The sequence below is a fragment of the Tenrec ecaudatus genome, chromosome 5, assembly GCF_050624435.1.
Source record: "Tenrec ecaudatus isolate mTenEca1 chromosome 5, mTenEca1.hap1, whole genome shotgun sequence".
In the NCBI taxonomy this organism is placed as follows: Eukaryota; Metazoa; Chordata; class Mammalia; order Afrosoricida; family Tenrecidae; genus Tenrec; species Tenrec ecaudatus.
This window is the reverse complement of record NC_134534.1, coordinates 77,405,926-77,432,483: the sequence shown is the minus strand read 5'-3', so window position 1 is coordinate 77,432,483 and position 26,558 is coordinate 77,405,926. Positions and strand designations below refer to the sequence as shown.

General features: G+C 41.2%; 1 pseudogene; it reads left to right on the top strand.

The window, feature by feature from the left end:
* Positions 1–24,599: 24,599 nt before the first annotated feature.
* Positions 24,600–25,778, top strand: LOC142449123 (heat shock transcription factor, Y-linked pseudogene; annotated as a pseudogene).
* Positions 25,779–26,558: the final 780 nt, after the last annotated feature.

The following is a 26,558-nucleotide window of genomic DNA, read 5'->3' as shown; positions in this document are numbered from 1 at the left end:
TTTGCACATAATTCTTCCATAGAATGTCTGATCAAAATGTTCAATAATGGTAGCCAAGTACTACTTAGTACCTCTGGTTTCTAGAGAAGTCACTGTTCATGGACTAGATTAGCCACATGTTTAATTTCCTTCTCCTATTTCCGATTTTCCTTCTTTCTATATCCAGGTGAATACAGATGAATATTTGTGCTGTGAACAGCCACTCAAAAGCATTTAGGACTGCAGTTAATACCTGTTTGGGGGGAACGTATTTACTATGGAATTTTGCATCATGTGATATTCCCTTGTTTGACTTCTTGGTGGACCACTTAGCTGTTTTCCACAGTGGCTGAAGTATTTTATATTTCACTCATATTGAATGTGGATTCCAATTTCTCCACTTCCTCACAACATTTATTATTTTTATTTTCTGATTGTAGGTTTCCTAGTAGTTGACGCCTCATTGTGGTTTTGACTTGCATTTTCCAAATGGTTACTGATTTTGAGCATTTTCTTCCTGTGTCCTGTTGACCATTTATATATTTGCTATGGAGACATGTCTATCTTTAATTGGATTGGCAGTCTTTTTGTTGCTGAAGTATAGGAGTTTTTTAATGTATTCTTCTTTTATAGTCATCACCAGATATATGAATTTCAAATATTTCTCACATTCTGTATGCTAAATTTAATTTTATTGATATGTCTTATTGTGCACATGTTTTTTTCTCCACAAACTCCAATTGCAGAAAGTTAATTTATTTTGTTGCTATTGCTTTTTGTATAACTAAGAATCCATTGCCAAATCCAAGGTCAGGAAAATTAAGCCCGATGTTCTATTCCATAAGTTTTTCGTTTTAGACTTTAAATTTATGGCATTTGCTACTTTCCCCCCTATATTCTCATGTGATTTTACTCATTTTCATGGTTATGACCCTTCTTCAGCAGTAAGGTTCAATGCTTATTAAGTATGTTTGAAGGGCTGAGAGAATTTAAGGCTCAGAATGCTCTATCACAATGACTTTCAGAATTGCCAAATCAAAGATAATTGGCTCAATATTGAGAGCCAGCCTGAATATTTGGAATATGTAGGGAGTAGGTCTGTGAAAGCAAGGAATCTTAGTAATGTTGTGGGTTATGCATTGAACTATTAAATACATGGTTGGCAGTTTGAAACCACCAGATGCTCTATGGGAGAAAGATGAGGATTTCTACTCTCACAAACAATTACAATCTCGCAAAACTCACAGGGGTTGTTCCACCCTGGTCTTATAGGGTTGCTATGAGTCATCATCAACACAATGGCAGTGAGTTGTGGGTTGTAGGTAAGTGGAAACGGCTTCCCAGAATGGATAATGGACCAAAAAGTGGTTTGTACAATATGAATAGTGTACGGAATAAGCACAAAAGTTCTGCTTTATCCGATGGCCTATAAGCCATACACGTCATGAATTAATGACTTTAAATGTAGTTATATTGACTATGACTAATTGTGGAGATAATATGAAATGCCCACCATATATCTGTCAGTTTATCATATTGTGATGGCTTGTGTTGCTGGGATGCTGGAAGCTTCCAGACTAAGAATAGACACCAAAAAAGGAATTGACTGTTCATTTAGAAGAATTAGGTACTGAAAACCTTACACATAGGATGGACACATGGTCAGATGCTGAAGGCCTAATGAATACAAGCAGAACCCCGTCAGAGATAATGCCGGAGGATGGGCACTATCAAAGCGAATGTCAGAAGTTATTCTTTCTCTCTCCCTGGAATCTCCGAGTCTTCACTGTTTTGCTCATCAACTTTTCATGTGGTGGCCACAACTTCCATGAGCCAGTGCTCCAGGGACAAGAGGTAGAAGCCATCAGCTGGGTAATGCCCAGGCCAGAAAACAAACACTGCAGCAACTATGCCGTTTTCTCAAAATAAATTCATTCACTGACTCCGCTCTCAGATCGAAGGGGGAGGGACATAGACACCAACTTGATAGTGGTAAACATGTCAAATAATCTCTGCTGGCTAGCTGGAAGTCAATATATGATCAGTGGTTCTCAACCTTCCTGATGCCACGGCCCTTTAATACAGTGCCTCATGTGGTGGTGACTCCCAGCCATAAAATTATTTTCATTAATACTTCATAACTACAATTTTGCTACTTTTATGAATCCGGCAACCCCTGTGAAAGGGTCATTTGACCCCAAAAGGAGTCACGACGCACAGATTGAGAACCCCCGCCCTAGATCAATGCTGAAGACGGCCTACTCTAAGGGATCTTACACTAGAGTTGAAAACATAGGAAAATACTGGTCTGAAATATAACAAAGTGTGTGAAGGACAGGAAACAATAAAATACTCTTAGATGAGTCTAAAGAATTTATATATAAAACAGTTTTTAAAAAGCAGTTACCTCTTGCTTCTGTTTCCTTTATTATATATTACAGTGGCTTTCCATTTGGCCTCACCTATAGCCCATGGTTTGTATTATGACCTAGAATACCCCAGCACAACAGCCCCACATATATATTCAAACACATAATTAATAGAAAACTTTCTTAAAGTTAGTTACCTTGTCTCTCTGGGTGAAGTTCTATTCTGTTCTTAATTTTTTTTACAAATGTAGGTTCTTGTCCAGTGAAGTGCTTTAACAAACCCCTGAACACAAACAAACAAAAAACAAAGTCAATGTCATTAAGTTGACTGCAACTCATAGTGACCCTAGAGAACAGAGCAGAGCTGCCTGTGGGTTTCCTAGACTGTAGCTCTGGACTCGAGTAGAAAGCCTCATCTTTCTTAGGGGAAGTGGCTCGTGCTTTTGAACTGCACATCCCATGGTTAGCAGCCTGACACAAACCAACTCTACCACAGGGCTCCACAAAGCACTGGTGATATATAAAGTATGTTTTGAAAAATACTGGTTTAGAAGGGGCAGAATACAAAATGTCACCATAAGTAATAGTTAAAATGTATTCTATATTACAAGATCTGGATATAGGTCTTAACAGGGGAAGATAAAAGAACTTTTCATACCAATACTTTGCCCAGTGGCTTTTCTGACTAACCGTTTTTCCCCATATCTTTTGATAATGTCATTTGATTCGCTGCCAGCGTGTCTCTGCTGACTTTGAGCTCAGCTACTAAGACATTAGGGAGAAGTAACCATAACGCGTTGTTAACTTCAGTAAGCATTCTGTTCTTTTAGAAGGCATCATATTTTATAATACCAAGGTAAGTAGATTTGTTCTCATTTGTGTAGAAACCATTAATAAATGCCTTTTTCAAAATAGGAAACTTTAGGGTACGATATTACCATGAAATGAATTAGAATATATTATTAGTGTGGCAACTATAAAATTCAGAGTCAATCTGTAGCTATTCCTTGAACAAGTGGTTACATAGCGTTTTATATGCAGCAGTGAACATAATGCTATTAGCTCTCATAAAAGTTGTATTATACAAGTAAACAGAGAGGAAAGCAAGTAAACAAAGAAAACAATTGTGAGCTCTAATAAGGGCTATGAAAGACACAAACATGCATTTAAATAAAGTCCCTCATGTATGTTAAGAAATTTCTAATAGAATGTGGAAAATATTGAACAATTTCAGCAATATAACGTGATAACAAAATTCTGGTCAAGATAATTAATAAACTATTGAAATTTTACATCTTCAAGGATTAGGTCAAATTGCATACCATATTCAAGAGAGGATGTGAACCGAGGGGTATCCTTGCTCTTGTTAGATAAATTTTGTCAAAAAAAAAAAAGAGAATTGCAGAAAGATATTTATCTGTGTTTCGTTGACTGCATTTCTGGATCATAAAGTCATGGATGGCTTTGTGAAGAATGGAGTTGCAGAAAAATAAATTGTGCTCATGTGGCATAAGCAAACAGAACAAGAGGCAAGGCCTGTGACAGGGCTGTGTCCTTTCGGATTCCTTAATTAATCTGTAACCTGAGCAAGCAATGTGAGAAGCTGGGTCATATGAAGAAGGAGGCATCCGGATGGGAGGAAGACTCATGAGCAGACTGATTTGCAGATGACATAAATTTGCTTCATGACATAAAATGAAGACAACTTAAAGCACTTGATTAATATCAGAAACTGTAGCTTTCAGTGTGTATTGCATTTAACATGCAAAATATGAAAATCGTTGCAATTGGACTGATAAATAACATCTTGGTAAATGGAGAAGAACAGGATGTTGACACTGACTTTATTCTACTTGGATCACCAATTGAGGCCTTTGAAAGCAATGCTGATTCCGTTCCAACCTCATTATTGTAGCATGTGGTGGAGACAACCCCTTTTCGCCCTAATCCATCTACCTGTCAGATAGATTGATTCATCGATCGATTGATAGATAGGTTGTACCTTTAATCCAATAGGAAGCTGTTCATGTATTGAAGCAGAAGAGAACAAGGTCCAGTTTGTTTTGGGAGTTCTGTTTGACTGTCTTGTGAAGGTTGAACATCCCAAATGCAAATATTTGCTTCCATTGAGTCGATTTTGACTCTTTACCACCAAGTGTAGGTGGAATCTTAGCAGAGCAAAATTGGAAGTAAGGTAATGGCGGATATTAGAATGTTGAAGAATTGCATATTCAATTTCTAAGTTGAGTATTTTTCATGGGATACTTTTCTTTTTCATGTTAAATTACATATGAAAATCTGGAGACACTTAACATTTAAATGAAAAAGATCAGTTATTTTTGTTTTGTTTTATTTTGCCTAGCCTGTCATGAAAATAGTGATCCATTTGCAAAATGAAATTCACATTTTTAAGCAACATGTGGATGATTTTCGCTTCAAGTACAAATGCTTCAATTCAAATATTAAGAAACTACTAATAGATGGAAGACAGCAAGGCAGGCTGGTTACTTTATATCACAAGAGTGAGTGGTGGGTGTGAGAGGTGGGAGGGTGGGTATTTTCCTAAAGAAGCAGTTTTAAAATGTAATAGCTGAGGGCTTATCCATTTATTTGTTAAAATCCACCTGAGGTAGAACAAAGTGATAGATTTATGATTATATTTTATGTGCTACCCATTAAAGTGTTACATTTTTATTTATCTGGAAGTTGCGACTCTATTTCAGTGCTATTAGATAACTCTGGGAACCACTGTCAATGGCATCAAGGTTTCGGTGTTATTTTAAAATCCACAGGACATACAGACAGCTCATTTGCTAGCTATAAATCTTTTGCATACAAGCTACAAATATGGCAGTGGAAACTTAGAAATGCTTTTTCAATTATTAATTCAATAGACATTAATTCTCCTTGAAACACTCGGATGGTTCCTAGAGGGTTAATTAAAACTCAAACTCTGTAGGCCTTCTTTTATTTAAAGCACATTATTTATCACTTTAATTTTACGGTGGTTAGTATGTCTATGTTACTGACATCTGGGTTCTAATTGCGGGTAGGCTAGTAAACAGTAATGCTAAGTCTGGTTGAAATAATACAACTCTTCATTGAGAAGGAACATTGGCATTTGCTAAGCAAAGCCCTTACTTTGCAGATCAATATGCAAATGAAGTCATTGGTGACACTTGTTATGTCAGAGCATCAAAAACTACTTAAGTTCACCAAATAAATAATCTCCCTTGATAATTTGATACAACAACTTTATCCAGAGCATTTTCATTTCTAAAGGAGAATTGGCCAATTTGATGTTTGGTTTCTCTTATGTTAAGGTCTAAAAATGCCTTTTATCATGCAGTGCCAGGAAGCAGAGCCAAACCAAGACCCCTTCTTTTGTCAAGAATTGCTTGGCTTTCCCTCAGCTGGAGGTGACAGTGAGGCCCACGAAGTTCGTGATGCGTCCCTTTCCCTTGGTGCCTGGGTCCTGAATGAGATCCTGACCACAGTCAAGGACACTTTCTATCTTTATATTGTAATATTGTTTCTGTTCTACTGTTTTTTCTCTCTTATGTTCTTGTGTGTGTATGTGTGTGCTTTTATTGTAAGCCACCTTCAATTTCCACTGAGAGCTGTTGCATAATAAATTATTAAAAGATTAATGCTTTGTGCCAAAGTCCAGGTTTCCAAGTTAACCTTCAGTCCATTCTGTCATGATTGTGTTAGGTTTCTGGGACAGTTTGCCTCACTTCTAGCTTCTCTACCGTACAAGACTTTGCGCGGCGGAAGCACTTTGGAAAATCCAAGAAGCTTTTATGCGGGAAAGGGAAGTTTTGGGTAATACAGATTCAGATAGTAAATGCTATCTCTGGAATGTTTGCAAGGCCGAAAGTTCACAACCCCAAAATTGGACGCTTCGGGGGAAGCACAAAAAAATGGAGGAAATGGGCAGAAAGTGGAGTCGACAGAACCAAAAGAAGAGTCCTGGAACCCAAACACAAAGAGGAAAAGAATGTCAGCCCTGTGCAGGCAGGCGTGTGTGCGCCCCACGCACACATGCCCTCAGACCACCTGAGAGTGAAAGGGGTGGCCTGCCCTCAGTCTGTGCCATTTACCCACTCCTGTCCCCACTAGGAGGGGTGGGGGTGGGGGTGGGGGTGGGGGGTGGTTGAGGGTATTGGTTTATCTTACCTGAGTGCAGGCCCACCTGTGAAGTGGTGTTGTGGCTGTTGCCTAGTACAAAAGCCCAGGTTGCCCTTCAGCTGGGCCTAGGTGACTTTGGTCTGAGCATGCCCAGCTTTGGATCATCCCCATAGGTGTCAAATGTGTGCCTGGTTTCTTTCCAACCCCTTTATTGTGACCTGACCATCTCAGTTTTTTTAGCATCGGCTTTCGGGGGAGACAGCCCCTTTGTTGCTAATCTTTCTACTTTTCATTTGGCGAAGCATTCATATGTCCGGTTTGTGTAAAAGGGATGTGGGTCAAATGAGGTACAAATTTAAATGAAGCAATTGAGCATAACAACTCTTAGCAAAACGAAATTAATAAGCAGGGTTACACCCCCCCCCCCAAAAATGAAACAAAAACAGAAAATAGCTTTGCTGGATGGAGCCTTCATAGTACTCACGTTTCCCGCTCGGTGAGCATCCAGAGGAAATGTCTCCGAGGCAGTGCCACAGTGGCATCTCCTGGGAAGGGTCTTTCTGTCCACAGTGAATTTTTTTTCTACAAGCCATTTCACTCAAACCTCGGTTGTCTGTGATGGCTGGTTTTCAAGACCAGCGTGTAGCTGTGAAATTTTGTTTCCTGCTCAGGAAAAATGCCACAGAAATCATTGTGATGTTGAACACAGCATAGAAGAACAGCGCGATGGGTAAAAACTCAAGTGTATGAGTGGTTTTCTCATTTCAAAAAAGGTGAAATGTTGATTGATGACAAAACTCATTTTAGACATCTGTCAGCTTTCCAAACAGAAGAAACGTTGACAAAATTCGTACAATTGTGCTGGAAGCCCTACAGCAGACCCTTGAAGAAATGGGGGGATTATCTGGACTATCTTGGAACTCAGTTCAGCACATTTTAATGAAAGATTTCGGTATGAGAATGGTCCCTGCAAAATTTTGCCTTGGGTTCTGATTGGCCAGGGAAAAGAGTACAGAGTGGAAACATGGAGTTCTTTGAATGAACAGCTCCAAGGAACCCAACCCCACCCCCTAAAGGTCATTACTAGTAATGAGCCATGCTGCTATTCTAACAACCCCTAAACATCAATCAAGCCAGTTAAAGATGTCATTGTCACCTTGCCCAAAACAAGCTCATCAAGTGAAATCAAAGATCAAAATGATTCTCTCTCTCTCTCTCTCTCTCTCTCTCTCTCTCTCTCTCTCTCTCTCTCTCCCTCTCCCTCTCCCTCTCCCTCTCCCTCTCCCTCTCCCTCTCCCTCTCCCTCTCCCTCTCCCTCTCTCACTCTCTGATGTGAGGGGGGATAGTGTATTTGGGGTTTCTTGTACCAGGTCACACCAGGTCAACTTTATATTTAGAGGGTCTGAAAGGATAGCATAACAGTGAGTAACAAAAAAGGCCTGATTAGTGGCAGATGGGGGAATGGTTTTGCCACCATGACAATGCACCTGCTCACAAAGCCATCTCAGTGTGCCTGTTTTTGGCAAAAATCAGCATGGTTCTCTTGATCAGTCCACACTTTATTCACCTACACTTGCTCCTTCTCTTTGTGTCTGTGAACGAGGAGGGACATGAAAGGACAGCAATTTGAAGATGTAGAAGGGGTGAAGAAAATAAACAAGTTAGGCGCTGTCAGTCATCCAAACAGATGAGTTTGGAAACATTTCCAAGACTGGAATCGCAGTTTTGCCAAATGTATTCACTGTACAGGAGAGTACTTTGAAGGTGATAAGGTTGTTTTTATAAATAAACAAACAAATAAATAATAAAAATTGAATACATAGCTTTGAAAAATCTGTATTTGGAGGGTTCTCCCTTGTGTATAGGCAGATAAATGATGACCCTTTTTTTATTTGGTTGGTTTAGTTTGCATCTTGCCCATGTACTCAAATTAAATTTGTGACCGACTTGCATATCCTTCTGAATAAAGGCTCGATCCATAAAGACCAATGTAGTAAACCAACTTTTTTCCCAATTTCAAAAGTGTTTGGTAACTTGTTCCCACAGCAAGGGAAGGCTTTCACCCAGCCACAGGGCATCAGGCTGCCTCCCAGTGCTGAAGCCTCAGATTCCGACACAAAGGGATTTCTGAGCACTTGTTTCTGATCCGGCGACACTGAGTCACGGGGCTTCTCTCTCACTGATGTGCTGAATGGAGAAGGGTTATCACAACAGCCGCAGCCAGCATGGAACAGCTGCCTGTGCTCTTTGTAATGTTACTTGAAAGGAGTATATTAATAATGCAGAACCTTGGCCTGTGCCATCAGTCACAGGAAGAGCCGTCCTAGAGAGATTATGATTCCCTTCTCAGAATTCAGTGGGGTCATGGTCGGTGTGAGAAGAATGGCGCTAGGCATGCATTAATATAACTAGTGAAAGCAATAATCAACATTTAGGGAAAAACTTGGTATAATATACTCTTAGGAAGAATATCTGATGAAAGAAATGAAAAAATTGGACATTGAATATTAATTTGTAGTTGTCTTACATATATCCCTTATTTTGTTAAATCCAAACAATATTAATTATTAATCGTTTGAATATTGTCCTCAAGAGTCTACTTGAGTATATACATTTGTGCCCATCTGCCTGCATTAAACTTGTAGCTCGGTGACATGATTTCCGGGTCTTTAGGGCCAGTTTGCTTAAACTCACTTTGTCTATAAAGGAAGACCCCTATAGACTGCCATCGTGGCTGCAAGAGTTAGGAGAATGGTACAGGATTGGGCAGGGTATGTTTTTTTGTCTGAACTTACTCAATTGCAGCCAGTAACAATAACAACATAAATAGGGCAGGGAGTCCAGGTGATGGCTTGACTTGGCTGTTCACCAACAAATTTGCTACTTTGAATCCACCCAACTGGTCAGCAGGCGAAAGGCCTAGCCACCTGCTCCCATAGAGATGACTTTGACCAACTCTGTGGTGCCGTTCTACCCAGTCTTCTGAGCTAGCGATGTCTAACACTGGCTTCACAGAGTCGAACAGCAGCATAAATGGGGCACAGAAAGTTTAAGTCTTGAAGACATGGTTTTTTAATGTTTGTTAAATGACATGATGTTCTAAAAGTCACCAGAAAAATAGTAATAGAATTTTGGAGACCTGGATTTGTCTTTTTATCACATGAGAATAATGTTTCATTAGGAACACTTTCAATTTGTGTGAGAATATGGCTAGAGACTTAAATATTGATGACTTTGTGCCAGGTAACGGTATATGAGAATGGCCATTATGAATGATCACAATGGTTACAGACAGCGAGTATTATTATTGTTCTCATTTGACAGACGAAGAGGGGAGACATTGTTGCAGCCACTATCGCAGTCTGTATGGGTCTTTGACCCCTCACCCGATCCTCTGCTTTATCAAGCACAATATCCTTCTCTAGGGACTAATCCTTTTAAATAACATATCCAAAGTTCATGAGTGAAGTCTTGACTTCTTTACTTATAAGGAGCATTCTGGTTATGCATCTTCCAAGACAGATTTGTTTATTTTTTCTATATTCCATAATACTTTCAATATTCTCCAGCAACTCTATAATTAATATCTATCAATCCTTGAGTCTACCTTATACATTGTCAAGTTTTCACATCCCTATCAGACAAATGAAATGCCATGGCTTGGGTCCGGCACACCTTCATCTCCAAATGGATATCTATTTTTTTAAGATAGTTTTATTGGCATATAATTTTCACATCACATTCAGTTATTCACTCAATCATATTAAGAAGAGTTCAATAATCAGCACAATCAATTTCAGAACATTTTCATTTCATACTCAGTGTTGTCACTCCCTGTCACCCCCCACCCCATTTGCCTGAAGATAAGCATTTCAGACCCCAGATTCTATTACTTCTGTTAGTTGGGCTCCACCATTATCCTCAGTTTGTAATGGCCCACCTAGAACTGTCTTGGAGTAGTTGAGAAAGCACAAGAAAACGTTTCTGGAAGTCTCTGATTTCACCCAGGATGGATCTGTTGTCAGTCATGGTATTTTTCATTCCAAATCCTATTCTGAACACTCATGGAATTTTTGGCAGGTTGCAGTTGATGCACTGTTTCATCAACCATTTTCAAATGATCTCTAGCAAAATTTTCCTGGTGTGCGATATGAAAGGTAGTGTTAGATTGTCCTCACATTCTTTAGGATGCCATTCTTTGAAAAGGGCCAAACTATGGATTTCTTCCAGCTGCTTGGCCAGGGGGTTGTCTCCCAAATTGCTTGGCATAGACTAGTGTGTGCTTCTGGAGCTGCATCAGTTGGCTGGAGCATCACCATGAGCATTCCGTCCATTTGTGAAACTTTGCTTTGTACCAGCATCTTCAGTGGAGCTTGCGTTTTTCATTTCAATATCCTCAGCTCTCAGTGATATGCTTCCTCTTGAAATGGTTGAAGTTCACCATTTCTTGTTGGTTCTATAACTTTATTCCTTCCATCTTCTTTCGATGCTTCCTGTCATGTTCAATATATGGCCCATGGAGCTCTTGAATATTTCAATGCAGCCTTGCGTCTTTCTTCAGTTCTTTCACCTTGAGCAATGCTGAGCCTATTCTTCCCTTTTGGTTTTCTAACTCTACGTCTTACATGCTTTATTACAGTACTTTGCCTTCTTGAGTAGCTCTGATTTTTTTTCTGTTTAGTTGCTTTTCCTCATCATTTCTTCCATTTGTCAAGCCTTTCTTCGGTGCATGCTGGGGTGGCATGAGCCACCAACCTTTGGATTCGCTGGTGAGTATGTTGGCTGTTTGTGCTATGCATGAAATACAGTGTCATTGTGATCAATGCATAATTAATATCTATGTGTTACTTGGCATTTTAAAAATTAATGTTACTAACAATAGATAACTATTTCAACAAGTAGAAGATTATAAAGATAATATGGAAAAGGTATCACATCTTGACATAGAAATTTGGTTTAATTATTGAGATTGAGAAATAAATCTGATGGGTGGAGGGAAGTTTCATGGCTTCTGGGGCAATGTACTGTTTGAGCTGAAAATCAAGTGAGTAATACAAAATTTCCAAATGAGCTTACAGGCATGTATAATGCCAATTCACCCAGAGTCCAAGACTTCTATTTAGAAGAGTCAAAAAGTGGGTACCATCGTTTTTGTAAATAACATAATGCACCCAAATAATATGCCCATCCATATAATGCTTTCCACAATGCGATAATGAAAATAGTGCATGTCGTGTCGTGTGGTTAATAAAACACCTAATGGATTTTTGGTGTGTGTGTGTGTAAAAATGTGGTAACAGATGTATAGCTACATTCATTTCTAGATGTCTATACAACTCACTTATCAATCTCTGATTGCCTGATATTTCATATTTGCAATTATAGTAAAAATCTACTAAATGACTATTTTGTGCATTACCAACATACCTTCAGCAGTGACAAATACTAAGTCAGGGCCATAAACAGTGACACCCTGGGATACCTGCTCCTCTGCTTACTCATGTGAAGGGGCTCTGTTAGTTTGTGTGTGTGTGTGTGTGTGTGTGTGTGAATTTAAATATTAAGCAAAGAACATGTGGGCTGTCCACTAGTATTACAAGTAATTTATTACCTGAATTGAACATGTACTTTCCCACTGGCAATTTCACCATGTCTTACAAACTTTCGCTTAGGAGAACTTGTGATTTAAAGAAAAGAACATATAGTGGGGGGGCTTCATATTTGTGGAAAAATGGAATGCAAAGATCATAGAATTTTTCCACAAATGTTTGAAGCCCCCTTATATACATGCGTGTGTGCATGTATATGTGAGTGTCTTGTATACATGATATAACTTCTTTTTATATAATATCAACCAATTACATAAAAGTTAGTCATTATGAAGGGAGATGAAAAAACCATTTATATAATTTTATTATCTAAATGTTCACTTATTAATTTCCTCAATAAAATTTTCAATATTCTTACATGGGGCTACATAATTGTGCTGCTAAAAATATAATTGCAATGTTCTGATAAACGTCCTTTGTTGCTTGGGTGAAGGCAAATGCAGTATCAAAGTCATTACTGCAAGAAAAAAATGTATTCAATATGATAAACACTGAGCTTTGCATTCTCTTTATATACCTAATATCTTGTTCATTAGCATATATAGAAAAAAAGTTGCTTTTAGCCAGGGTTGACAGAAGGTAGTGGGTTTTTGTTTGTTTTCTGGTGAGGTGAGCTGCAGAGTACCGTCTAGCACGGTGTCCTCATCAAGAGGGCATAGAAAATGAATCACACTGAACACGTAAATGAAAACTTTGGGGCATTTTTTAAATAATAATATATGCAGCATTTTTGGATATTTGTTATGTTACTATTCAATTAATATCCATGTTAGTATTAAAATGGAAAATGTTTGCTAGATTGTGCTTACGTCAATGTCAAAGACATTTTAAATTTAAAATTATAAATATTTTTGTTTATCAAACTTATACATTGGTATGCAAATGCTATGCAGTTTACACCTATTTTGCTTGAATTTGGTCCAATGGTTGACATAGCAGAGTTTATTTCCCCTGTGTGACCCCTGGAGCTGGAGTTTCCATTGGTGATTTGCTAGGATGTGCACAAGAAGATAGGCAAAGCCATTGCTGGTCTCCCTGGTTGGGGTTGCTGGAGCAGCAGACAGAGATGTACAATACGTCTCTCACAAAATGGGTGAAACTCAACATTCACATTCATGGAATAGCATGAATTATCCATCTCAAGGAAGATCATAGAACACAGGATCAGCAGGCAAAAGGAGAAGCTATGGACTCAAGTCCAAAGAAGCAGATACGGGGTCCAAACCAGCAAGCAATGCCAAGTCTTCCCACTCAAAAATACATGACCCTAGAGTTGTTTCTGAATCATAGTGAGCCTAGAAGACAGAATAGATGTGCCCTGGGAGTTTCTGAGACTTGTCTTTATCTCATGGAGCAGATGGTGGTTTTGAACTGCTGGCCTTGGTGCAACCCACTAGCCACCAGGGCTCAGGCTCTACTTAAACAGGACATAGGCCACATCTATTAGAAAGTTTCTTTCCTACTGCGTAAGGACTGTGACCTGCGGAAGGGGGCTGCCTTTCACCCTATTCTTCCCACAAGGGCTGGTTGCTCACATCAGTTCAGATTGCTGTGTGTCAGATCACATCAGAGGATGTTGCTGCCAAACAACTGAGAATTCGGCCCTGATCATTTCACCAAAACTCTAAGTATCACAGAAAGACTGTTGGATGAAGGGATTATCCCAAAGCTTGTGAACATGTAACCTTGCAAAATCCATTACATTTTCCCAGGGATTATGATTTCTCCATAAGTTACTCATAAACAATCATTAAGAGTGATCATGGAGGGCAGGGCAAAACTAAGGCTATAAATCTTTATGGGAGCAGAGAGCTTCTTTATGGTGTGGCTGATGGATTTGAGCCACTTACCTTGTACTACACCACTGGGAGTCTTTTATGGCACCATTCCTGGCGACAGGAGGCTTTAGAAACTCAGAAAGAAAGGTGCTTTACATCCTATCAGATTACTTTATCTTTCATGGCCTCAATATATTTTTTAAAACATTTTATTGGGGGCTCATACAACACATCACAATCCACACATTCATCCATTGTGTCAAGCACATTTGTACATAGGCTGCCATCATTGTTTTCAAAGCATTTTCTTTCTTCTTGAGCCGTTGATATCAGCTTCTCATTTCCCCCCTCCTTCCCCCTCCTTCCCTTCCTCCCTCCTGAAATCTTGATAATTTATAAATTATTATTTTTTCATGTCTTGCACTGTCCGATGTCTCCCTTTACCCCCTTGTCTGTTGTCCATACCCCTGGGAGGGGGTTATAGATAGGTCATTGTGATTGGTTCCCCTTTACTTCCCCCAGCTTCCCCTTAACCTCCTGCTATGGCTACTGTCAATATTGTACCTGAGGGGTTTATCTGTCCTTTATTCCCTGTGTTTCTAGCTCTTATCTGTACACATGTATATGATCTGGTCTACCCAGATTTGTAAGGTAGAAATAGGTTCATGAGAGTTGGGGGGGGGGGGTGAGGAGGAAGTATTAAAGAACCAGAGGATAGCTATTTCATCATTGCTATACTGCACCCTTACTGGCCCGTCTTCTCCCCATGACTCTTCTGTAAAGGGGTGCCCAATTGCTTACAGATTGGCTTTGGGCCTCCATTCCACACTCTCCCCGGCCCCCACTCACATTATGAGTATTCGCTCTGGGTCTTTGATGTCTGATACCTGATCCGTTTGACACCTTGTGGTCACACAGGCTGGTGTGCTTCTTCCATGTGGGCTTTGTTGCTTCCTAGCTAGATGGCCACTTGTTTACCTTCAAGTTATTAAGACGCCAGATGTTATTTCTTGAGACTTGTTTGGAGGTTCTAGCAGGGGAGCGCAGCTACTCGTATACCCTTGACCGAAGGACGGTCTTCCTTCTTATTGGGGAAGGTCGTCCTCTTCAACCGAGCGCGCAGCTTCGGGAGGGACGCACATGGAGCGGTGAGGGAGGAAGGGGACACCCGCCTAGCCAGCCAGATCAGCCGAATCAACCCTGGCGATCAATGGGGTGACAGATGTCGCAGCCAGATCGCCCTCACATTCCAGATGTTATATCTTTTGATAGTTGGGTACCACCAGCTTTCTTCACCACATTTGCTTGTTCACCCACTTTGTCTTTCAGTGATTGTAACAGGAAGGTGAGCATCTCAGAGTGCCAGATTATTAGAACAAAATGTTCTTGTCTTGAGGGAGTACTTGAGTAGAGGCCCAATGTCCATCTGCTTCCTTAATACTAAACCTATAAGTATATGTACATACATCTATTTCCCCATCATCATATATATTTACATATGTACATGCCTGTATTTAGACCTCTATAAATTCCTTTTGCCTCCTAGTTATTTCCTCTGTTTCCTTTTCCTTTCCTCTTGTCTCACTATCATGCTCAGCCTTCATTTGGGTTTCAGTAATTCCTGTCAGTTACATTGCCCTTGATCAACCCCTATCAGGCATCCTATATCCTCCTCGCCATCGATTTTCAGTCACTTGTTGTTCCCTTGTTCGTGGGTTTGTTAACACCTACTTCATTTCCCCTGCCGCCCTCTCTCCCATACTCCCACCATCCCTGAACTGTTGCCCCATTGTTTTCTCTTCTGGTTTATAATCCCGCCTATCCCATCCAGATAGACATGCAGAGACAGCAGTATGCACAAACACAAGACCGAGTACAACAAAGCAACAACAGAAAATAAAACAATAGCTACAGTAACAACACCAACAACAAAGCCAAGGACAAATAAAAGGAAAGCCTGTAAATAGTTCAAGGTCTATTTGTTCTCTTTTACTACTGTTGTCCAGTTGAGTCTGATGGGACCCCACAGTCTATTTTTGGTGTTCCATGGGGACTTCATTGCTCTGCTTACCTTGCTGCTATGTTCACGCCCCCAGAGTCTCGCCTCCGTGTGGTGGGGTCAGGGTGATCACAATTCCCGCCGTGTGTCTCCAGTGTTTCCCCCCGTGGTGCTATGGATCAGTGAGAAATGTCGTGTCTCGTGGTGGGGATGGCCCTATGGTCCTCTCTGTGCACTGCCTGCTCTGAGCAGCAATGTTGTCCTCAGGGCTTGGTGGGCCAGGTTGTGCTTCCCTCCCCCCTCCCCCCGCCCCTTCATTTGCTCCTGTGTGCTCTGATCAGACACAACCCTCTCCTTGAGCTGTACCTTCCTTCAGTGCTGTCCCCAGAAACGAATTCTTCTTGGGGTAGGGAATGCTGTTCACTTAGTTGGTAATGGGGTCAGCCCCTCAGGACATGGGCTCAATCTTACCTGAGACCCTACTCATCATGAAGCAATTCTGCTTCCTCCTATAGAACTAGTGGGCTTTTCTCTCTGCTATCTGGAGTGACCGCAAGGTCCATTGGGACTGTTCATCTGGGTAGATCTTCCTCTGCCTTCTTACTTGCTGTGGTCCCATAGGCACAGAATTATGGGGTGTAGAGTGAATGTATTAGCTGTAAATATATCTTGGAGAGTCAACTGCTTGAACCTATTGTTTAATATTAACTCTTCTATCTTCAGGGATTTCTCATTTTCTGGACAGTGAGGCAGACCGATGACTTGTGCGTTTGTACCAAGAGGAAGAACAAGAGTTAGGCAGTCTTGCATTACTTGATTGAAAACCAATTCAGAACAACAGTGAGCTCCATAGAGGAGAGCATCCTGAGTCTTCAGCTGGCTTACTTTGGGCTGTCCTCAGGAAAAAAACGATTGCTAGATGTGTGCATCACATTTCATAAAGTGGGGGGGGGGGTCAGCAGAATGAGGGACACTGTCCAGGAGATGGACTGATCAGGTGGCTGCAGCTATGGGATAGAACATCCTCATGATTGTGACAATGGTATAGGACCAGGCCACTTTCTTGGTTACACAGAAGGCTGACCTGAGTGGGAGTGACCTGGAGGAAATGACCAGCAGCAACCATCCCCTGCTTGTGACGCCTGCTGCGGACAAAGAAATACAGTCTCAGTGTGCACTCTGCATAACACACTGTGCCGAGGGAGCTCTGTCGTGGGTTAGTCTTGGATCTGTTGGTGGACATTTGTCGGCTACAAAGGAAAGAAAGAAAGAAAAAAGTGAACCGTGCAACAGGATTAGTTTCAGAGTCAGGTTGAGAGCTGCTATGTGCATTCTGGGTTAGAAATATTAGCCTGGGGATTTTCATGCAATTACAATTTAAATTCTACTTCCTGCAAAGAAATAGGTTTTCATTGACATTAGTGATCTGAAATGATTTCTGCATTCCCCAGGCTGCCAAAATCTATATATGATGTACAGCCTGGGTTCTCCTTCTGTTTGCATACTGGTATTTATCATTCATTATCATGCAGTCATTCAGCTGTTGCTCAGTAAGCTTTCATTGGTGTTTGAATGGGATATTATCTGTTTGGGAGGCAACACTGTGTGTGTATATGCTATTACTGTGCATATGTAATGAAATACTTTACCATACTTTGTCCAATATAATTGGTCACTTCATGAGGGTAGTAGTTCTATCTTACTAATTTTTACATTTAGCATTAATCACAGTTATTGACACAAAGTAAGTACACCATGAATAATATGTTATTGAATACACTTTCTACTTTTCAGAAGACATTTTTATAGTATATGTATCATTTCCCCCCTTATCAAATGTTGATTGTACAGTTCCTATGGTTAATATTACTGGATATAGAACAATAACAAAGACAAAAATTTAAGAATAAAATATTTCAACTTATCTAACATGTCTTAAATATTATTTCCATAGGCATTTCCAGGTGCACAAATAACCTTAAACTTAACGCTACAATTGGGTTTTCAGAGGAAGTGAGGGTGCAAAAGGAGACAGAGTAGAAAGAGGGCAATTAGAGCTTAATCTAAGAAATAAGAGCTGAAGTTGCACTCACATAGAGCTGGTTATATTTGAAAAGTAAATGGAAACCATGCACATATTGATGTCCTTTAGGAAAGAGTAGGCAATTGTGGTAGTCTAGGTACAGTAGAGAAACAAATCCACAGAACGTCATATGTATATAAGAGAGAGTTTTATATAAAAGGTAAATGTACATTAAGAAAGCATCCCAACCCAGTGCTGTCCAAGCCCATAAGTCCAACATTAGCCCAAAAGTCTGACACCGATCCACAAAGTCCTCCTCCATCTCACAAAACACACGCAATGATGCGGACTGCAGGAGGAAAGCTGACTCAGTGAATGTGTAAGCATCTAAGCACTGGCAGGGGTCTCCACAAAACTGCTCCATCATCCAGGGCTGCATTGGGGTAGGTCCATGTGGCTTCTCCTCAGGGATGTCTTACAGGAAGTAAGCCTTGCAAGCTGAAGCAGGGAACTGGCTAAGGCAGCTACATCCTGGTCCGACTATCAGAGAGCAAGAGACCCGAGAACTAGAAAGGTGAGGCTTACTGAGCCATTTATCTCTCCGCCTTTCAATTAACCCCACATGTGTTTATTGGCCAAGTTGGCACAATAAACCTTAACTATCTCAGCAATGTGTATATAAAAGATGTAGACATATGGAAGTCTTTTGGCAAACCAACTTTAAAAGTTTGTAAACAGTAAAACAATTGTTATAAGTCAGGTTTTCCCCAAGGTAGTATATATTTTTAATATATTATATATAGTTCAGTAGCTGAAAAGGGAATTCAAGGTTATCTAGCCCTAGCTGTTCTTTGAGAGATGAAAAGGAGAAATGATCTTTTCAAGAGCTATGAAGGATGCTAGTTTGTATCAGCCTTGCCAAGTAATAAGTTAGCTTGTCACAGTTTTATAGACACTGGTGTATGGCACAAGACTCTTGGGTCAGAGATGAAGACTGCTTATTACACATAACAATAGCAGTATCCAATGCACTATCATTTGCGCATCAGTCCCATAAGACCTAGTTTCCACAGTGCACTTCAAGGGGGGCATCAGACACATGCACATGCAGTGTGTTACATTATAGAAGAAGAGACTGGTATTAGGGACTCAGAATTCTTGAAAATGGCCAGAAATCATGCATTCTCTTTCCTCTGGCAGGAGATTTGTCTTTATTAAACCGAAATGTATGCCTGTTCCTTGCCCTGGACTGAGACACTCTGTCTATTTTCCAAGGTTCTTAGTCATACAAACATCTTTGAAAAGAAGCACAGAATTGTATCAGACTTGCAAAATAAGTCTGAGAACACAGAAAAGTCAGTGCCCCACTGCCAAGATGTACAGAAATACAAGAGACCTGTGGAGAATTATTTACCAATAGAGATAAGTTACTGATTGCATAGTTGTCTGCAAGCTTAAGGTTCTTTTGACACCCCCATATCCTCGGCAGACCCTTTATATCCAGCGGCATTTGTACATTCTGGATTTCTGGAATATTCACACCTCTCCAATTTGATAAATAACTTTGAAATATTCATGACAAAAGTTAGGGAGTCAGTACAGTAAATGCCATCGCTCAAAACATAGGACATTTTGCTGCCTCTCTTGTGTATAGACCTTATTGACTTCACACTTTCAACCATCACTAGATTTGGTCAGACAACTGACTGAACAGGGGAAGTAGTGGTGTCCATGGAGGAGACAGGACTGTACTGCCAATAAGCTTTAATATAAGGTAAGCTCAGCCCTAGAGAGGATCCTCCTATTTTTGTAATAAGAAAAATAAGTTTTTACCAGGTTCAATGTGCAGACTATACATTGCATTGGATGAATCTGCTGCCCGAGACTCTTTAGAGCATTCAAGAGCAAAGGTGCCACGTTGAGGATCGCACCTGACCCAAGTCATATTATCTATGACCGCCTCATCCACATGTAAAATCGGGGCAATGGATAAGGAAGACTCCATACAATTGAATCATGGTATTGGAAAATAATGCTGCAAATATTATGGACAGCCAGAACAAACATATCTGTCTTGGAAGAAGGACGGACAGAATACTCCTTAGAAATCAGGAAGATGAAACTCGGATGCTTTGGACACGCTAATAGGAAATACCAGTCCCTGGGAAAGACCATCACACTTGGTACAATAAGTGGCCATCTAGCTCAGAAGCAACAAAGCCCACAGAGAAGAAGCACACGGCCTAAGCGAACACAAGGTGTTGAATGGACCATGTAGCAGATACAAAGGAACAAAAACAATCATTGTGTGATCACCTTCCTCACATAATGGCTGAAGACGAAAGTGTGCATAAGCAAGTGTGGTGAAGAAGGCGGATGGTGCCCGGCTACTGAGAGATATAGCGTCTGGGGACTTAAAGGCTCGAAAGCAAACAAGCGGCCATCTAGCCCAGAAGCAACCGAGCCCACACGGAAGCAGCACACCAACATAGGTGACCATGAAGGACAGAGGAGACCAGGTCTCCAACATCAAAGGTGGGGTGGTGGTGAGAATCACATCACCATGAAAGGGGGAGTGCGTGATGGGGACCCAATGCCCACCTGTAGAGAGCTGAACACCCCTTCCAGAGGGGTAGTGAGGAGGAGATGGGCCACACAGGGTTCAGTGTAACAACAATGAAACTCAAAACCTTCCTCTAGTTCATGAACGCTTCCTCCCCTCCCAACCATCATGACCCCAATCCTACCTTGCCTTGCGGACCTGGTTGTACCAGAGGATGTACAGCGGTGCAGTGGGGATCTGGAGGCACAGGGAATCTAGGACAGACGAACCCTTCAACACCAGCGGTGGGAGTGGCGACACCAGGAGGGAAGGGCATATAGAAAGGGAGAACCGATCTCGGAGATCTATGTGTAACCTCCTCTCTGGGAGATTGCCAAGGGGGAGGCGGGTGAGGGGAGACACCGGGAGTGTAAGATAAGATATAATAATTATTTATAAACTATCAAGGGACCAGGGGTGGGATCGGGGAGGGAGGGGAATGGGGGGAAAAAAAGGGAAACCAAGCTGATTCCAGGAACCCAAGTGGAAGGTGAATTATGAGAGTGATGAGTGCAACGAATGTATAAGGGTGCTTTGCTCATTTGATGTATGCACAGATTGTGATAAGAGCCTTATGAGTCCCAATAAAAAGATTTAAAAAAAAAAAAAGAAAATGATTAGGTCAAAGAGAAAAAAAAAAAAGAAAACACAAAGACTCTCCATGAGGTGCATTGACGCAGCAGCTGCCACAATGAGCTCAAATGTGACAATGGCACTTTGAGAATGACAGGGCCCAGCCAGGTTTCCTGCTGTTGTGCTTGGCTGTGAGTTGGAGAGTCTTGACAGCACCGAGCAGCAGCAACACAGGGTGGAAACTCCCAACAATGTAAGGGGACAGCTATGGGGCACAGATTCCATTGAAGTTCCACGGCAGGTGGCCATATACACTTCACATTGCTCCAACAGTTACATGGCGTGCTCATAAACTGTCTTTTTCTCCTGTCTTCCGATGATGTTATGCAAATTCTTCACCATTAGCAGGCAATCTTTGCATCATCTAAAAGTTCTCTGTGTCCGCCATTTCTGTATTTATAAGCTAGTTTAAATAATATGTTTTTTTTGTTTCTGGATATGTTTCCCTCAGTATGCATTTATGTCAATCAGTCAACATGCATTTGTATGACATAAAGAGTTACAAAATACAATCAGTTCTTCTCTGGCTTCTCAAAGCATTGTTTAAAAGCTGTGTACAGTAACTAACTTCCAGCAATGGTGGGCATGGTGGCATGGCCATAGGAAGTCATGCTAATTTGATGTTATGCTTTCTAGCCTCTGCTCCTTTCCATTTATGCAGATGAGCTTAAGAAAAACCTCAATTAGAATTGTTTTGAGTAAGAGTACATTGGGCTAGCCGAACTTCTTCAAAAGAACTTCAATTAGATGATGCCTAGTGACTCTGAGAGATCTAGTAAGAACTGAGTAAAAGAAAATTCTCACTTTTCTAAGACATTATTGGGTGCTAAAATTTCACACTGTCATGCACAAAGTCTAAAAGTATTATTTGTAGGATCCTAGCTCACCTATCAATGGGTTTATTCTGAACAGAACATTTTTAAGCATTTCTCCTGGAACCGTAATTGGCTGCAGAGAAGTTCTCTCCGTAATACAGTGTTTCATCAAAGAAAAAAGTCCTACTAAAGAGTGGCATCCAAGGGAAATGCTAGAACACTTATAGGCAGAGAGCTCTGCTCAGAAGAAAATAGCGAATGTTTATGGAATTCTAACTGTGCAATCTTGGTAGAATTTCTCAAAGGACACCGCATGCTCATGAGGCTTATTGTGAATCAGTTTAAGAAAATTTAAAAATGTATTGGTGAGAAATACTCAGAAATGTTTGTCCATCATAACAACACACCTCCTTGATCTGTCCTCTAATATCATTGGGAAACTTTGCTACAGTTCTGATCATGTACTTTCAGACATATTTCATGTTAGCAAAATTCAAAGACTATTTAAAGGAAACATTTTGCTTGGTTGTGGCAAAAATCAAAGAGCTTGAATTCCTTCAAGAGGGCTTAAGGACATGGAAAAATCCGCAGAAGTGTATAGACTTCCATGGAAGATACCTAAAGAAACAATAGCTTCCGATGTTGAAATTTTTAAAATGAATGTTTCTATTATTTTGTAGGAATATTTCTTACTCACCCTCATGTATTAACCACTCACTCGCTCACTGTCATCAACTCGATTTCTACTAATACTAACCATACAGGACAGAATGGAACTGTCTTGTGGTTTCCGATACTGTAAATTTTCTCAGGAGTAAAAAGCCTCCTCTTTCGCCTACAAATTAGTTTAGCGGTTCAAACAACTGAACTTGACGTTAGCAACCCAGTGTTTGACTCACAAGGTGACTTTATGTCCTTTTATTTGATAATCACTGTAACTTAGTCAATCACTTAGCATTCTGACGTCCTTTCTCTTACTGGTGAATAAGTAAAAAATACACTGTATATATCGTCAAATAGTTTTGAGTCTGTGACACAATACTGAATATGAGAGAACTTAGCTGTGTTTTGTTTTTTCTTTTTTTTAAACGTCCCTTTCCTATTACTGTCTTGACTGTCATCACAATATTTTCCCAGTGACTTAAGCTTCAAGCTGTTGACATCTTTAACCTAGTCTCCAACACATCAATCAGTTCCCAAGCACTGCCAGAGCCTCCTCTTAGCTATATACAAACCTTCATGCTAGAGACTCTGGGTGTTCATATGCTTGGTTATTGAATAATCTGTTAGAAGTTCAAGTCCACCCAGAGGTGCTGTGAAAGAACGTCCTGATGATCTACTTATAACATCGGCCTGTGACAATCACATGGAACAGAGTGAGGGCTGATACACATGGGTTCTCCGGAAGTAAGAAGCCCCTCCTTGCACCTGATTGCCTCCTGATGCCCCTCTGCTTTGTCCTGGTGCTGCTTTGGTTCTGCCCTTATTCACCTTGCCATGCAAGCTGCCTTGTCACCTGACTAGCTCCCTTCAACAGCTGCCAGAGCAATCAGTGGATTTTAAGATTAGAATCTTGAATTGTCCCAAATACATTTGCCTTAACACACCCAAAGTGTATTCTCCAATGCGAAAGTCTATAAATAAATGCTCCATTTAAAAAGCAGTCCTTTGATACAAACTTGTGAGATTACCTTACTTAGCCTCTGTGCCTGAAACTGGCTACTGAAGTCATAACCAAGAGCCGATGCCTGGACTTTCAGGAATTGGCGTCATCTGCACAGTTAGCTGCTCATTTCTTGGGGACTGCCAGGGATTTCAGCTCATCGCCGAGGATGTCTGAGATTCAGAGGAAGGCAGAATCTGCACAGATCCAAAATGGCCCTAAGTGAGCTACTTCAGGTGAGTCAAGAAATGTTTGTTGCTAGTCTGTAACCGGAAGTTAAAGAGGCACTACTGAAAGGCTTTTGGCAGATATGGGAATAATGGCTGCTGGGCAGGAACAACACTAGCAGCGGTGCATTTCCGCATGGGTTCCTTTAAAAGGGCGTTCTTGGAAATGAACTTTTGCAAGATTTAGAGGAACTAGATAGTTGATGGGTGGTAAAAGAAAGACATGTAAAATAAAGTTTACTGGCATTCAATGAGATCTACAAAATCAAACTTTCACAATGTTATAAATCATAAGGGGAAAGGCGGCTGAAGCCAACACAGAATATTGACTGAATTGTCCCTGATGGAATTTTTAACAAACCTGGTTCAGGATGTCACAAATCTCAGAATAGGAGAGAGATTTAAAAACTTTAACAATCTCTTGTCAATTTGGACATGCTTCCTCTCTATTTCTGTGCCCGAGAGATATGGAGGCAGAAACAGTGAGGCTCCACTGGGGTAAAAGATCCCAAGGGAAGGAGACTTTGCAGAATCACATTATGTGAGGCGTGTGTTTATACCCAAAGGGACTACCTACAATTCATATATTGGGAAGGAAGCCCTCTGGCCTTGAGGGTCACCCATTAGCTGCTAGGTAACCAGAGTCATCTATGATGTCATAGCTGGCCAGCTGGTGCAACAATGGATGGCCCAGAATTAATCCCTGGGCTGGCCAAGCAGCATTTGAAAGCCAGGCCAAGAGGCAGCTACCTAAAGAAGCGTGTATTTGAGATGGCCCAGGTTTCTTCTGACATGGAAGATGAGTCACTTCAAGATGAACCAGCAGACGCAGACACCTCTATTAGGTCTCTGCTACGTGACCGGGCCTCCATCCGGGACTCCTTCTTGAGGGCCCTGGTCGAAGAGTATGCTTTTCAGGCTTTGTCTGAAGGGCTCTCCATGAGAAGGCCGCGCTGCACAGGTTGCGCCTCGGACACCCACGAAGGTAATGATTTGCTTTCTCTGACGTTTCCCAGGAAACTCTGGCGAATCGTTGAAAGCGACCGATTTAAATCAATCTGGTGGGATGACAGTGGGAGTTCGATCGTGATCAATGAGGAGCTCTTCAAGAAAGAAGTGTTGGAGAGGAAGGCCCCCCTGAATATATTCGAGACGCAGAGTATGAAAAGTTTCGTCCGGCAGCTGAATCTCTACGGATTCAGCAAAATGGGCAAGGATTTTCAGCGATCCGCATCGCTGGCTGACTTCCTGGCGGAAGAAAAAGCGGCGTCGGCGTTCAACAAGTTACAATTCTACCGCAATCCCAATTTTAAACGAGGCTGCCCCCAACTGTTGATGAGGATGAAGAGAAGGGTGGGCACTAAAGCTGCTTCTCCGACACCGGCTTCCCTCGTTCCAGGGGTCAGCACGCAGCCCCCTCGCTCAGGGATGGCTGCAGAGGACCAGACCACCAGCTCCCAAGCGGAAAGCCGGAGAGAGACTTTTGCTTCAACTTCTAACGTCCATGCGCCCCAGATGAAGAAGCCGGCCACTAGCGCGGCCTCTGGCAGTAGCGTTGCCCCCCTCGGAAGCAGCTTCTCTCTGCCATCATTCACTTTGCTCAGTCTCTCTGCACCACGTGCTGCGTTGGCCCAGCAGACCCCTCCTCCTGCGCGCTCCCCCGGCAGCCACCCGCAGGCCAGCGGGCAAGTCCTCAACCTTGTTGCGGCACCAACTTCGCCCCCTCAATACATCTCTCCCCCACCCAACACTTCCTTCGGACCGATGGCAGAACCTTCTACTTGCCCAAACGGGCACCCCGATTATTCCACCAGTGAGGCTCCCACGCCAAAGCTCTTAGTACCCGGAAAGAAATGGATTCTGGTCCCTGTGAAGGCGGATGCTGCTGCCAGCTTTCCACCCTGGTTAACTCAAGAGCACTCTTCGGTTCAACACCCACACTGCGATTGACCTTCCACCAAAGGAATGCCCATTAGGTAGGATAGCAGAGATCAACATTTATCACTAAAAGTCCTGCAGTTCTGTTATTTGGACAATAAAGGTGCATGGTCCACCAGGTTCGCTTGCCTTTATTTTCCAATAGTTATAGAGTAAAATGGTTTGGGCTACTCTCCCACCCCCACCCCCACCCCCACTCCCACCCCGGCAGGTGATTGTAGTGTTTTTAACATACAGGCTTCTTAAGGGGAGGAATTTTTTAAGTGCTCCTTAGAAAATAGGACTTACCAAGGACTCAAGAAAAGCAAAGTCTTAGAAAAGAATGAGGGCAACATATGTACAGACGGACTCGATACAATTGATGTAAGGACTGTTATGAGTTGTAAGAGTCCCCAATAAGTTATATATATATAATATATATATATATATAAAATCAGTCCATTGTAAACAAAGTTGTTTTTTTGTTAGAAACTCTACCGAGTGTATTACACATTTTTTCTTGTTCAAAATAGTCATTTTCACATCAAAGGTGCTTTGAATTCTAGAATAAATATGTCCCTAATAAAATTATATGTATATATATATACATATATATAAATTTTTAGAAACTCTACCGAGTGTATTACACATTTTTTCTTGTTCAAAAGTCATTTTCACAGTAAAGGCTCTGAATTCTAGAATAAAGAAATATGTTGAATGCTTTCCCAAATAATTTGATATCTCCAAATTATTTAATAATACAATTATTTTGTTAAATTGTCTTTTAATATTCTGAGAAAGACATATAGGAAA